General features: G+C 38.8%; 1 long non-coding RNA gene across 1 annotated transcript in view; it reads left to right on the forward strand.

Annotated features, from left to right (window-relative positions):
- Positions 1 to 14,162, forward strand: part of LOC131478613 (uncharacterized) — a 51,211-nt gene that overhangs the window by 27,245 nt on the left and 9,804 nt on the right. The window contains exon 3 of the long non-coding RNA XR_009244580.1: positions 553 to 658. This is a non-coding gene — a long non-coding RNA (uncharacterized LOC131478613). The remainder of the gene's footprint in view (positions 1 to 552; positions 659 to 14,162) is intronic.

Below are 14,162 nucleotides of genomic sequence, written 5' to 3' on the forward strand. Positions count from 1 at the left end.
CACACTTCCAGGGGAAAGCTGGACTGCCTTTTCTCACTAGACTCAATGAGCCAAGAATGGCATATAAATTTATTTTTTTATATAAAGATTTATTTATTTTATTACAAAGTCAGATATACAGAGGAGGAGAGACAGAGAGGAAGATCTTCCGTCCGATGATTCACTCCCCGAGTGAGCCGCAATGGGCCGGTGCTGAGCCGATCCGATGCCGGGAACCAGGAACCTCTTCCAGGTCTCCCATGCGGGTGCAGTGTCACAATGCATTGGGCCGTCCTCGACTGCCTTCCCAGGCCACAAGCAGGGAGCTGGATGGGAAGTGGAGCTGCCGGGATTAGAACCGGCGCCCATATGGGATCCCGGGGCGTTCAAGGCAAGGACTTTAGCTGCTAGGCCACGTCGCCGGGCTGGCATATAAATTTAATACATAATTTTATATATTTCATATAGCAGGCCTCTGTGACCTTTGTTGTGCTCTTAATCTCCAATTTGTTTGACATGAATAATCAGAGTGAATAATGACTAGCTGTAATAATGTCATTATGCTTCTTGCAGATTGAATACGCTCAAGCATAGATTTTGTGGCCTTATTACCCAAAAGGCTCCTGGCTTCTCTCCTTGACTGAAAATTTCCTAAAGAGGTCATAATTCTAGAACACAGGTGAGTAGCAAGCAGCATTGTCCTCCTTCCTGCCTTTTTCTGTTTTCACTACTTCCTTCCCTTTTCTCTCTCATTTCTGGTTCTGAGTATTTTTATGGCACAATCTTTTTTATTTTGTTAATATTATTTTATTGTGGTGAGGGCACTTAACATGGTCTCTACTCTCTTAACAACATTTTAAGTGTGTAATACAGCATTGCTGACTGTGGATAAAGCATTGTATTCATTGGTGTACCCAGACCCAGCATGTAGACTAGAAAGCATTCTACAACAGGAGAGATGTGAAAGCCTCTTTCTAGACCAGTAGTTGTGGTTTTGTAATTAACTGTTTGAATGGCATGGGAATCATTGATTAACATATCTGATCTCATTTTTTCATCTTTATTAAAGGAGCATAACCAGATGAACTATGAAATATATTTGAGATAGATACCTTCAGATTCATGAACATATCTTTTGTAGTCCTTGGCATTTCTATGGGAGAATGTAGAAATAGCAAGAGAGAGTGAAAGAAAATAAATATGGAGATCATTCAGTTATGGAAGAAGAGAGAGGAATTAAATCTAACCCATGGAGGCTGTGGAAGCCTTCCAACTGAGGTGAGAGCTGAGCATGATTTGAATGTAGTATAGAAGATGATTTCAGGTTAGAGGCTTGAGCTTAATTCCTTAATGGCTAGAGAAACAGCTTATGTCTTGGAAACACTGCATGACTTCTTTGAAACTCAGGTTCATCCACTATTAACTAGGGATAAAACAGTACAGTTGATCCTCTTCTTCCATGAGTTCTGCATCTGTAGATACAACCAACCATGAGTTAAAAATATTCAGAACAAAACAAAGGATTGTATCTGTACTGAAGATGTACAATTTTTTATTACTAAAAAATACAGGGTAGTAGCTATGACCTTTGCAGTTATATTGATTATTTAACATTGTAAGTTATCTAAAGATGATTTAAAGTAAATAGAATGATGTACATAAGTTACAAGAAAATACAGTGCCATTTTACCTAAGTGACTTGAGCATCCTTGGATTTTAGTGTCTATGGAGAGTTCTGGAATCAATCCTGTGGATAGTGATGAACGACTATAGCTTATGTTAAATGGCTTAATACGTATAAAGGCCTTAGAACAGCATATGGTAATTAATAATGTTTGCTTACAGAAGAATGCTAGGAGACTATGTAAACTTTTCAAGAAATACTTTCTGTAGGTACTATATAAGCTAGAGGCTAGAGTTTGAAGAGTCAATGGTACTTTTCCCTTTACCCCAATTGTTCCAGGTACCTGACCTCTTTGCTGTTTGTTGTCCATACGAGGTGTAGTCCCTTGTCTCGACACTCTTGCATTTGCTGTTTTCCCTATATAGGATGATTTTATCCCAGGATATCTGCACGGTTAACTGGTTCACCTCCTTCAAGAACTGAATTCTACATTGTCCCACTGAGGCCTTTGATATCCTGTCTCAAAGAAATGCCTCACCTCACGCCACCTCACCAGCTTTGCTTTTCTCCCTTGTTTTTTTTTCATAAGGCTCATTGAAACCCAGTACACAATGTGTTTTGTAATTTTTCTTCCTTCTCTTAAAAATATTTATTTATTTAAAGAGAGGAAAAGTCCCATCTGGTGGTTCACTCCCAAAATGCATTCAGTGGCCTAGCTGCCTCAGGCCCACACCTGGAACTGGAAACCCAATCCAGGTCTTCCACATGGGCTGCAGAGGCACAACTATTTGAACTATCACCTGCTGCCTCATTAACAGGAAAGTGTCATTGAGCACAGTAGGATCTTGAGTCAGTGCAGTTTTTTATAGGGTGCAGGCATCCTAGCTAGTGCCTAACAGTTATACTGTACAAAAATGCCTGTTCTATGTCTTATTAGAATGTAAGCTAAATGAAGACAGGGATTTTTTTGTCTTTTTTGTGCACTATTGTGTCTCCAGAACATAGACTTGGCACAAAGATGCAATATACATTTTGTAAAGGATTTCTTTAATGTATTTGAAAGGCAGATTAAGGAGAGAGAGAGGGAAAGATACAGAAAGACGTCTTTCACCCACTGATTCACTCCGCAAATGACCACAATGGCCAGGGATGGACCAGGCCGAAGCTAGGAAACAGGGGCTTCCTCTGGGTCTCCCACATGGGTGCAGAGGCCCAATCACTTGGTTCATCTTCTGCTGTTTTTTTCCCGGCCATAAACAGGGAGCTGGATCAGTAGTGGAGCAACTGGGATCTGAAATAGCGCCCATGTGGGATATTGGTGCTTCAGGTGGTACATCAACTTGCCATGCCACACCATCAGCCCTGCAGTAAATATTCAGTAGATACTTGATAAGTGAATGAGATTGAATTTAGTTAGGGAATAAGAAAAGTAAACTGTCAAACTGTGCTCAAAGACTATTCTAGTATAGTAAAATGTTCCACATAGATTCATGGAGGAATCTATGTGGAATCTGGGTAGAAAGCAGGAGCCAGACTGTAGTAACTCCTGTCTATTTAATAAAGGGTGTTTCAGGTTTATAATGGGGGAAAAGTTAAACAAGTAATGTTTGTTTGTTTTTTTGTTATGCTCAGAAGTGCCTGGCTCATAGTGTACATGAAACATATTTTCATCACATATTTATTTCATACGTGGATGAATGAGTTCATATCTACACTAGATAGATTGCTCTTGGAATGATGAAACTTTGCTGTTGAATTACAGGAAGAAAGAAACCAAGTACAATTAATTTTGGAAGCTCCCCCAGGAGTGTGGGTGAGGTACAATCAGTGCTTAATATCAGGTTAGGGACCATGTGAATAAAGAGTAGACACTGGAATGGCTTGGGACTATATACTTCAGATCTTGTTAGCATATATGCAGAATGTACTGACAAGTATAGTCCCTTCAAGTGCATAACTCACACTAACCCATAATCAGCTGATAGGTTTTTTTTTCTAGGTAGAAACAATATGAATATAAACCAAGGATCTCAGCATGAGCCTCATGGTACAATGACTGAACTTCTGGCCAGACTACTACAGAATATGTCACTTTGGTAAACTCCTTGGACATCTTTTAACTTTTTTCCATCTATACCATTTTCTGTTTTTTTTTAATTTATTATTTTTGTTGGAAAGTCAGATTTATAGAGAGAAAGAGATACAGAGAGAAAGATCTTCCATACATTGGTTCACTCCCTAAGTGTCTGCAATAGCTGAAGCTGAGCCAATCTGAAGCCAGGAGCTTCTTCTGGGTCTCCCTCATGGGTACAGGGTCCCAAGGCTTTGGGCCGTCCTTGACTGATTTCCCAGTCAAATATATATATATATATATATATATACATACATACAGATATAAATATATCCCTCACATAGTAGTCTGTTTATGCATTCATTTTTTCTGCTATAGCTTACCTATTCTTGCAGGCACTGTGATATAAGATGCTCCTCAGAGTCTTTACCTTCAGAGCTATAGGAAATTGGAAAATAGAGCTCAGTATGAACAGGGGTGTCAAGAAAGTCCTGAGACAGCCGAATAGTAATCTATAGCCATTTTAAGGTGTATAGAACCAGGTTGTATATAAACTAATAATTGAAATGTCAATGTAGAAGCCACAGGATGTGGTTCAGAACTTGCATTCTTTTTTTTTCTCTTTTAACATGTTGGTTACTCAATACCATGTCAATTAATTCCATAACAGTATAAATTGTTACTGATGTAATGTCAGGGCTTTTAGTTGATTGGAATGATACTCTGCCAGCTCTACCTTCAGACCAGAGATGGTCTCCCCAACAAACCGTTGAACTTATCTGGACAATAAGATGCTAGACTTTATGCTTGGTAGATTCTTGCAATGAAAGAATCTCAACTGAATTTGAACTGTGATAATGCAACAAGGTGGAGTAATCCACCATGGGGGGGGTGGTTTGGGGGGGGGGGGAATCCCAGTGCCTATAAAACTGTGTCACATAATGCAATGTAATCAATAAAAAAAATCAAAAAAAAAAAAAAAGTCCAATGTGTACACTGGTACACTGGGTTTATTGAAAACTTAAGAGAAACACTTGACCAAAATTTGTATCTGGAGTAAGCTGATGTGTAATCTGAAGCCTAAAGAATAAATAGTTACTGCACAGGTAAGGAGAGGTGAGAGATAGTGTTCTTGGCAGTGTAATTTGGCATATGTGTAGGAAATTATGCAGAGTTAAATAAAATATGTGGATTTTCTTGTTCTTGTCAAGAGTGTGGAAAACAATGTTGTAAGACCTGGGAGTTATTAGGTAAGTGTGTAAAGCATATGTTGAGAAACCAAGTTAGTAAGAAATTTGATTAACATAAGGGCTACTGGTAGCCTAAAGTGTATAAGATTTAAGCTTGGAATGAAATACTGGAGTAAGGTCTTTCTAGTGTTGTATCTGGTTAAAGAGGCGCCGTTACACAGTGTCAGACATGTTAGAATGTCTAGTCTATATGTGTGGGTGCTAGTTCTGGTATTCTGTTTTCTGAAAATTTTTGAAGATTTATCAAGGATTTTAGTATATTTTTTCTGTTTAAAGATTTATTTACTTGCATGGGAAAGGCAGATTTACTGAGAGAAGGAGACACACAAATGAAGAACTTCCATCCGCTGGTTCACTCCCTAAATGGCTGCAATGCTGGAGCTGAACCAATGCAATGCCAGGAATTTTTTCCACGTTTCCCACATGGGTGTAGGATCCCATGCTTTCCCACCCTGTAAGCAGGGAGCTGGATGAGAAGTGAAACAGCAGGACATGAACTGGTGCCCATGTGGGATGCCACACTTGGAGGTGGAAGATCAGCCAGTTGAGCCATCACAGTTCCTATAAAACTGTGTCACATAATGCAATGTAATCAATTTTAAAAAAGATTTTAATTTTTAAAGACTTATTTAGTTTCTCTCATAGCATTCAGTCATTGCAACAAATGGTTGCAATGGCTGGAGCTGAGCCAATCTGAAGCATCTCCCATGTGGGTACAGGGGCTTAAGGAGTTGAGTCATCTTCCACTGCTTTCCTAGGCTATAATAGCAGGGAGCTGGACTGGAAGAGGATTAGTTGGAACTGGAACTGGTGCCCATATGGGGTGCCTGCACTGCAAGGTGGAGGATTAGCCTATTGAGCCACCATGCTGGGCTCAGGATATTCTTAAATATAAAAGACTTTCTAAGATGATTCAAGTCTTTTTTATGGTACAATGCCAAGTGATTTAACTTCCTATAGTGAAAACAAAAGACAGGATGGATGAAAGAGATTATTTTCCTTCATTTGTATTTCCTTAATTTGTAAGGGCTATTGTAATAGATCAATGAAAAAAAATACTGAACCCACTGCCAGAAGGAGTAGGAGGAGTGAAACTCCTCTATAGCCATGCCTTATTTGCATGTCAGACCAAGGTCCAAGGAAATGGATTAGTAGAAAGGTTTTTACTGTCTTTGTGTTTGTATTGGTCAAATCCTCAATGTCTAATATGGCGAAGAATCTATACACATGATAGAAAGACTGCTAGACTGGGTTCTCGTGTCTTGGATCTGATTGTCTTGCCACCATTAAACAACTGTGAGTACTTAGATAAATTCTGTAGCATCTCTTTTTTAAGATTTACATATTTTTGTTGGAAAGGCAGACCCACAGACAGAAGGAAAGACAGAGAGAAAGAAATTCTATCTGATGTTTCGCTCTCCAGATGGCCACAACAGCCAGAGCAGAGCCATTTCAAAGCCAAGAGCCAGGGGCTTCTTCTGATCTCCTATGTAGGTGCAGGGTCCCCCAGCTTTGGACCATCCCCCACTATTTTCCCAGGCAATAAGCAGGGAGCTGGATAGGAAGTGCAGCAGCCCAGACACAAACCAGAGCCAATATGCCATAGGGTAGAGGATTAGCCTATTGAGCCACGGCATTGGCTCCACCCTAACATCTCTACTGTATGTATGTATGTATGTATATATATATACATACATACATGTATGTATATATATATACATACATATATATGTCCTGAATTTCTGCATTGCAGTATTTATATGTATTTTTAGGATGCCCAATTGAAAAAAAATGAGTGAGTGCTACCCTTTGGTGTCTTGAGACCCATTTAGGGTTGTTCTTCGGTTTCTATGAGGCTTTTGGCTCCAGAATCCCCATAGAAATCGACATTTTATTTAAGGAATACTCAATTCTCTTATATAAAATGGCACAGTATTTGCTCATAACCATTGCATATCTGTCTATATGCTTTAGATTATTTCTGCATTATTTTTAATTCCTAATACACTGTAAATGCTATGTCAATACCTTTTTACACTGTATTGTTTAGAGAATAACAAGCTGTTCAGTACAGATGCAGTTCTTTACTATTTTCAGTTTGCGATCGGTGAATTCACAGATGCCAAAGCCCATCAATATACATAACTGTCATAGGATAGTGCCAATGACAAGCAACCTTGTAGAGATACAGGGATAGATAGAAAGGCAAAATGATCAAACTTCAGCTTAGGGAAGCCATAAGTTCCTCATATCAGTGATAAGATAAGAGCACAGCTTTGGATAGTGTAATTATAAGAGACAAATAGACCAGATTGAAGGAATCAGTACAAGAATATGTTAGGGATATTTTTATGGAGACAGCAAATAGTCCGCAACAGATGGATTATGATGAATTCTGGGAAAGATTCTGCTCTTGAAGGGTGGATGGAAGTGGAACCTGAGCACCCTTATGTGCTCAGCCCAGGGGATTCCAGAAATACCTTGTAGGAAGTCTAGAGGGAGCAGATATGCCTGTACCTAGGGATGAAAGAAGGATCGGTGCTTTAGAAAATAAATGTTCAGGTTTACCGTTAAGAAAACTATGCCATCTGTGACAGTATGGATGAATTTGGAAGACATGCCTAGTGAAATAATCCAGATACAGAAAAACAAATATTGCATGACTCTACTCATGTGTGGAACATTATAGATAATCTTTTAACTCGTAAAAGCAGGTAGAATGGTGCTGACAGAGGTTAGGGTGGAGTTAGTGGGAGAAATATTTGTCAAAGAGTACAGAGTGGCTTATAACTATTTGAAGTGGAAAAAAGGAAAATAAATTTTTCAATTAATAGGCATTATTATAGTGTTATAAAGAAGTGCATCTTGTAAAAATATTGATTCAAATGTTTTTACAAGCTTAGCCAAGGCATTGTATCTTTATGAGTTCTAAATTGAAATTGCAAGAAATTATGTTTTTAACTCCTCCAAGAGAGTATTTCCAAGTTATATTATTCTCTTAGCCTCATAAAAACTGAAAAATTTCTCTTCATAAGAAGTAAGGAAGAATTTTAGAATCATGTGCATTCCACCCTTATAGAATCTGTGAATCCCTTATCCAGGGGAAAAAGTTTTGGCATGAACTAAACAACTCAAATGAAATATGAAATGAGGTTTTTTTTTCCCCAGGTATAGGGCCCTCCTGAGAAGAACCAATAGCCAAACAGTAAAAAGGGTCAGGAGATACAGGGAGCAAGCAAGGATGACAGTGCTATCCTATCTCCAGGGGAAAATAAAAAGTCAGATGTTCATCAGAGGGAAGTTTAGGGTATGTGTTCTGTAGTCAATAGCAAGTGACTAATAGTTTGTGAGTATGGTTGTGGTATGGGCCTAAGTTTTGTGGATTTGTGAACAGAAAAAAACCACTTGAACAGCTGTATAGATGGTCAAGTGGAGGCTGGGAAATGAGGCACCAGACTATGGTAGTAAATCAAGGTGGCTCTGAGAGGCCTAACTATCCCTTTACAGATAAAGTTAACATAGAATTTGTCACCTGCATGTGTTAGGGATAAGGATGCAGCAACCTTGCCTGGTACAGTGATGTTTAAATCGAAGGGCTCTGCCAGCAGCTGGAACCATGTGCCATACCACAGCATTGGAGACCCCTTGTCACAAAATTCTATCATCTGTGAATATCACCTCTTCATCATGGGAAAGTCTCTTTCCCTAAGTCTTTCATTTACTCTTCACCCTTTCCCAAAAGTGCTTGCAAAAGATCTTCTCTTAGCCTGTTTCCACCTCCTGATTATTATCTCTTAAAAGAGGTGCTCTCTGACCCTTCTGCTTCAAGTAGATCCTCCAGTCCATACATCCTGTAAGATTCTGTGTCACTCTTCCCTGTGTTATTTGCTTTTCATGTCTTTATCAATGTTAAAAATAATCTTACTTATTTTTATACTCAGTTATTCCACTAGAGGGTATAATACCATGTAACACAAATTACTATGAAGTGAGCATATCAGGAAGTGTTTCATGTTTTTGCAGAGATCTGTGAACTGTGTTGATAGAAATAACAATGCAAAGAAAGGTGTGGTCCTTACAGGTACAGAGCCTATATTAACAAAAGAGTCATATATATGAGAAGACTAGAACACAGTGTTACCAAAAGATGTGCTGATTTATTCAAGTGCATACAAAAAAATACATTTAGGTAGTTCTGCCTCAATTTATTAGATGTAACTTATTTATGAGTTGCACTTATCCTGATCAGGAGAGGAGAGGTGGGAGGGGACAGGTTCATTGATTCAAGGTCGTGCTTAAATAGATTGGGGGTGGAATAGAACAAGCCAGGGAGCCTGGGTAGATTATTCTCATGTTATTGGAGGGTATTAACTAATGTGGCATCTCTGAAATCTATTGCTGATTGGTTGTGAGGCATATCAAGAGGTGGCAAGACTTACTTCTTGAGTATCATCTGAGAACATTTAGTAGAAGGAGGCCCAAAGGAACAGGAGGAGTTGGAGAATGGGGGAAAATATCTGCTTTTCCCAAGTCTTTGAAATACAGGGAAAAGCAGGCACAAGCATTTCCAGGTGACCATGATTAAAGGAAGAAAGTGACAGATCAGAATAGAGACTTCGGCAGCTTAGGGATTCATGAAGTGATTTGCAACCCAGGAGGTGAGAGAGCTGTTCAGGTTTCAGCACAAATTGGATTAGAAAGCATGTAGGTGAAGATGATTTCAAGTAGGAGTTGACAGAATGATTTTTAAGACTTTATTTGGGAAAAAGAAAGGCAGTCAAACATATGAGGAATGTTCATAGGGTTAAAAATGTATACAAAAGATTTCTATATCCAAGAAAATGGCATTGAACAATACTTGCTTCTCTGCCACTGGGTAATTAGGGGAGATGGTATATAGAGCCTACATTTATACCTGTCCTCTCCATCCTTAGCTAATGCTCCTCTTCTCTGCAAAGATAATGTTGGAAATCAGGTAGGGAGTTGGAAATTTGGTCTCTGACACTGTCCACAGTGTCAATGCAGGCCATATATGGAGCCTGGACTTGACTTCTGACTGGCAAGTAGGGACAAGCCACCCATACCTCTGCTTCTCTCCTCTAGGGTGGCATCAGAGACTAATGGAGGTGTAGGTCCTTTACCATAGTCCAGTGCAAATTAACTCCCTCTCCCCATATTAAAATAATAATAAGATATAGCTGTGCTTCCAAGCATACTAGAATGGTTTCAAGGGAATCCACTGAAATTAAATTTAGATAAGTTCTAGAACCTCATAACATAATATGCCAAATGTACAGATTTGGGTTGATTCTAACTCACTATATCAAGAACCAGGAAAATCTCAAACTGAATAATTTTTTTAAAAAGACAATAGATGCCAACACTGATGAGAGATAATAAAATTATCTTATGAAAGTTTTTTACAAGTTGCCAATCAATGTTCGTTGCATCCTTTATGGTAGTCTCAAACAATATAGATGTCCTTCAGATGATGAATGGTTAAATAAATTGTGATAATCCATGACATGGAATAAAAAAGAAATAAACTATTGCACAGCAGAAACCGGCATGAATCTCCAAAGGATTATGCTGTGTGAAATGAACTGATGTCAAAGATTATGTATGTATGATTCCCTTTATATAGCATTTCTAAAATGATAAAATTATGAAAATGGAGAATAGATTAGTAGTTGCTGGGGTTTAGGAATGGAATTAAGACCAAGAGGGAAGTGGGTGTAGCTATTAGAGGCAACAGAAAGGATGCTGTGATGGTAGAAATATTCGGCATTTGATTATATCAATGTCCATGTGTCCGTTGTGATATTATGCTATAATTTTGCAAGATTTTACCATTCAGGAAACTGAGTAAAAAAATATACAGAATCTCGTACTTTTAAACAACTACATGCTACAACTATAGTTTAAACTTTAGTTTTTAATTAAAAAATTTTATAACAGAGTGGCCACCTACTTTATCTCTCCATGTATCCCTTTGAAGTTCTCTGAAATCATATTCTGGTCAGGAGTTGAGGGATTGATAAGCCATCTCTTTACAATACTGAGGAGGGACTTTTGGAAATGTAGAGAATGGAAGTGGGAGGTCCGGTTAGGTTTCTTGATTTCTAAGAAGCCTGATAGAGGCAGACAGTGTGTGTGTGTGTGTGTGTGTGTGTGTGTGAGAGAGAGAGAGAGAGAGAGAGAGAGAGAGAGAGAGAGAATCTTCAAATGAGTAGGAGGCCTTGCGGATATTAACAGAGGGAATGGCCCATGATATAGAGGGACGTTCTTCATTGGGGAAATCTTTCCATCCTTTCAGGGTTAAAGCACAAATCTAGATTATTGTTAAGTGTTTTGTCCTTGTAAGTCTGTGTTAGATAGTACTAGCTGTAGTGTCAGAATTGCTACACTGCATCTTGAATTATTTGCTGATGGCCTGGAGGTAGCAATAACATATTGCCCAGGGGTAGGAGCGAATCACCCACTGCCTAGCTATGCCTTCCTTTTTTTTTTTTTTTTTTTTTTTTTTTTATTTGGCACATGTGCCAGGAGTTGGTTGCAGAACCTCACAGTGGTTATTTGGTATCCAGGAAACAGCTGAATGTGATTACTGTTTGTGTGAAATGACCTGTGAGGGGGTGCATTATGATCGTCAGGCATCTTATGTACAGATGTATCTTAACATTTTCCTTTGTGAAGCTGTGACTTCTATTATCATGGTTGTGGGAGGGAGTGGAGGAAGTAAATAAATGACAAAATCAACTCTTTCATATGCAAGGTCTTTTCAGGAGCAGAACTGTGTCATTCTGTCTGGGACCAGGCCCTCAATGTCAGACTAAGAATGGGACAGTGGACTGTACCTGCCAATGGGTGTTGAGACTAGTGAACTTTCCTCAAATTTAGGAAAATACACAAGTCAAGAGACAAGAAGCTATATTGTAATCATTCTTATATTTATAAATGAGTGTCTTAAGTAAGGGCACTTCAAAAAAGTTCTTAGGAGTGTCTATTATCTGTTATTCAAAAACTCCAAGGATTTCCATTTGGGGGGCACCAAAATATAAATGTTATCTAAAGCATATTATTTCCATGAAATTTTTAAATTGACATTAATGAATTTGAAAGAAGACAAAGGAAGAAGGCGAGGGAGAGAGGTAAGAAAGAAAGAGATCTTCTATCCACTGGTTTACTCTCCAAATCTCCACAACAGCCAAAGTTTAGCCGGGCTGAAGCCAGGAGCCAGGAACTCCATCCAGGTCTTCCACAAGACTAGCAGGATCCCCAGGACTTGAGCCATAATCTGCTGCCTTCCAGAATATGCATTAGCAGGAAGATGGTTTAGAAGTGAAGTAGCCAGTACTCAAACCAGACGATCCAATATGGTCACCCCCAAGAGGCAGCCACTGCACTGCACTGCTATGTCTGCACTTCCCTGAACATTTAGAGTACTTGAGTATCTCTAGGAAGGCTGAAAGCTCCACCCAGGCAAAGATCTGCTGTCTCTCATGCCTTCTTCCTACCAGAACCTAGCACATCAGCCCCTATACTTCAAGTCGTGCTGCCTCCCATCGTCTCGTCTCTGAGAGACTACAAGGATAAATGTCCAACCTCTGTGTGCCAGTGCCTGGGGTAAAAAGAATAGGATCTATACAAAAACTGCAGAAAGCACCAAAGATCAGATAATAAGCTGTGGTGTCATAGAAAGAGCGGCCTCTTTTCTACCCTTCATTTTTATGAGTACTTCACAAAAGGAGTAAGCATTTGATGCAAGCAATTAAGCCACTAATTGGGATACTTGTATCCTGTATCAGAGAGCTGGGTTTGAGTCTTGGAGTCTTGGCTGTACTTTGGATTCTAGGTTCCCTCTAATGCACACTCGGAGAGGAAGAAGATGGTGTTTCTTGTCACCCACATGGGAGCTCCAGATAGAGTTCTTAGCTCCTGGCTTTGGTCTGGCCAAACCAGACTTGGCATCAGCTGTTGCAGCTATCTAGGGAGTGGACCAGTGAAGGGGAGCAGTCTCTCTCTCTCTCTCTCTCTCTCTCTCTCTCTCTCTCTCCTTTTCAAATAATAAAAAAAAAATGGAAAATAAATAAAATTTAAAAGAATTTTTATATATTATTTTCTTTCAGCAATTTTTTTTACAGTATTCAATGCAGTGTTGTTAACTATAGGCACCATGCTGCATAGTAGGTCACTAAGACTTACTCATCTTCCACAAATGGAATTTCATACCTGCTCAATAGCGACTCCCTTTTCCCTGCCCTTGCCCTTAGCAATCACGATTCTGCTTTCTGCTTCTGTGAGTTTTTAGACATCTGCTGTAAGTACAATCATGCACTATCTGTTCTTTATTTACCTACTGTGCTGGACAATGCAGGATATGGTGATTTTTTTACTAGTAGTATAATACTCTTAACCATTTATGTGACAAAAATTTTAAAAACCGGTTTGACAAAATTTTTTTCAGCAATGCTGATATACACAAGCATTTATTTTAAACTTTTAATTAAAAATTTAAATTGACATGTAATTCTTGGACATTTTTTAAATGAGTGCAGCGCAGTATTTCTACATATTCATAGCTTAAACTGACCATACTGGTAACCAATCTTTCCATTTCTTTTTGTGTTTGAAGCCTACCAGCTCCTCTATTTCAGTTCTGTATACAGACTATTATGCATCATCATGAGCCATAGTCACCCCATTATGCTGCAAAAACAACAGAACCTGTCACATTCCCCTACTATGTTTGAGTACCTGGTATCCTCTCTCTCCTTTTCTCCCCCACCCCATTCTGCCTGGCCTCCAGTAATCACTGTTTTAAAATTCAGATTATGTATGCAATTTTTAACTTCCACATATTAATGAGAATATGCAGTATTTGCCTTTCTGTGTCTGGCTTATTTCACTTAAAAGAATAGCTTCTGCTTTCTATATATTTGGTTGCAAATGTGGGATTTTATTGATTGATTGATTGATCGATTGACAAAATAGTACTCCATTGTGTATCTATGCCACACTATTAATCACATCAATTGTTTTTTTTCTTTTTAGATTATTTTTTATTATTGTTTTATGATGTAGTTCCATAGACTGGGATTTCCCGTGCCCCTTCTCAAGTGCCTTTCCCCCTCAACGCATTAATTTCCCCTCTAGTATTATAATGGATGGTCTTTCATGAACAGTCATACATCCATCATGCCACTGTTGAAGTGTTTCCTGACATTGTAGGTATGAA

This window comes from Ochotona princeps, chromosome X (genome assembly GCF_030435755.1).
Source record: "Ochotona princeps isolate mOchPri1 chromosome X, mOchPri1.hap1, whole genome shotgun sequence".
In the NCBI taxonomy this organism is placed as follows: domain Eukaryota; kingdom Metazoa; phylum Chordata; class Mammalia; order Lagomorpha; family Ochotonidae; genus Ochotona; species Ochotona princeps.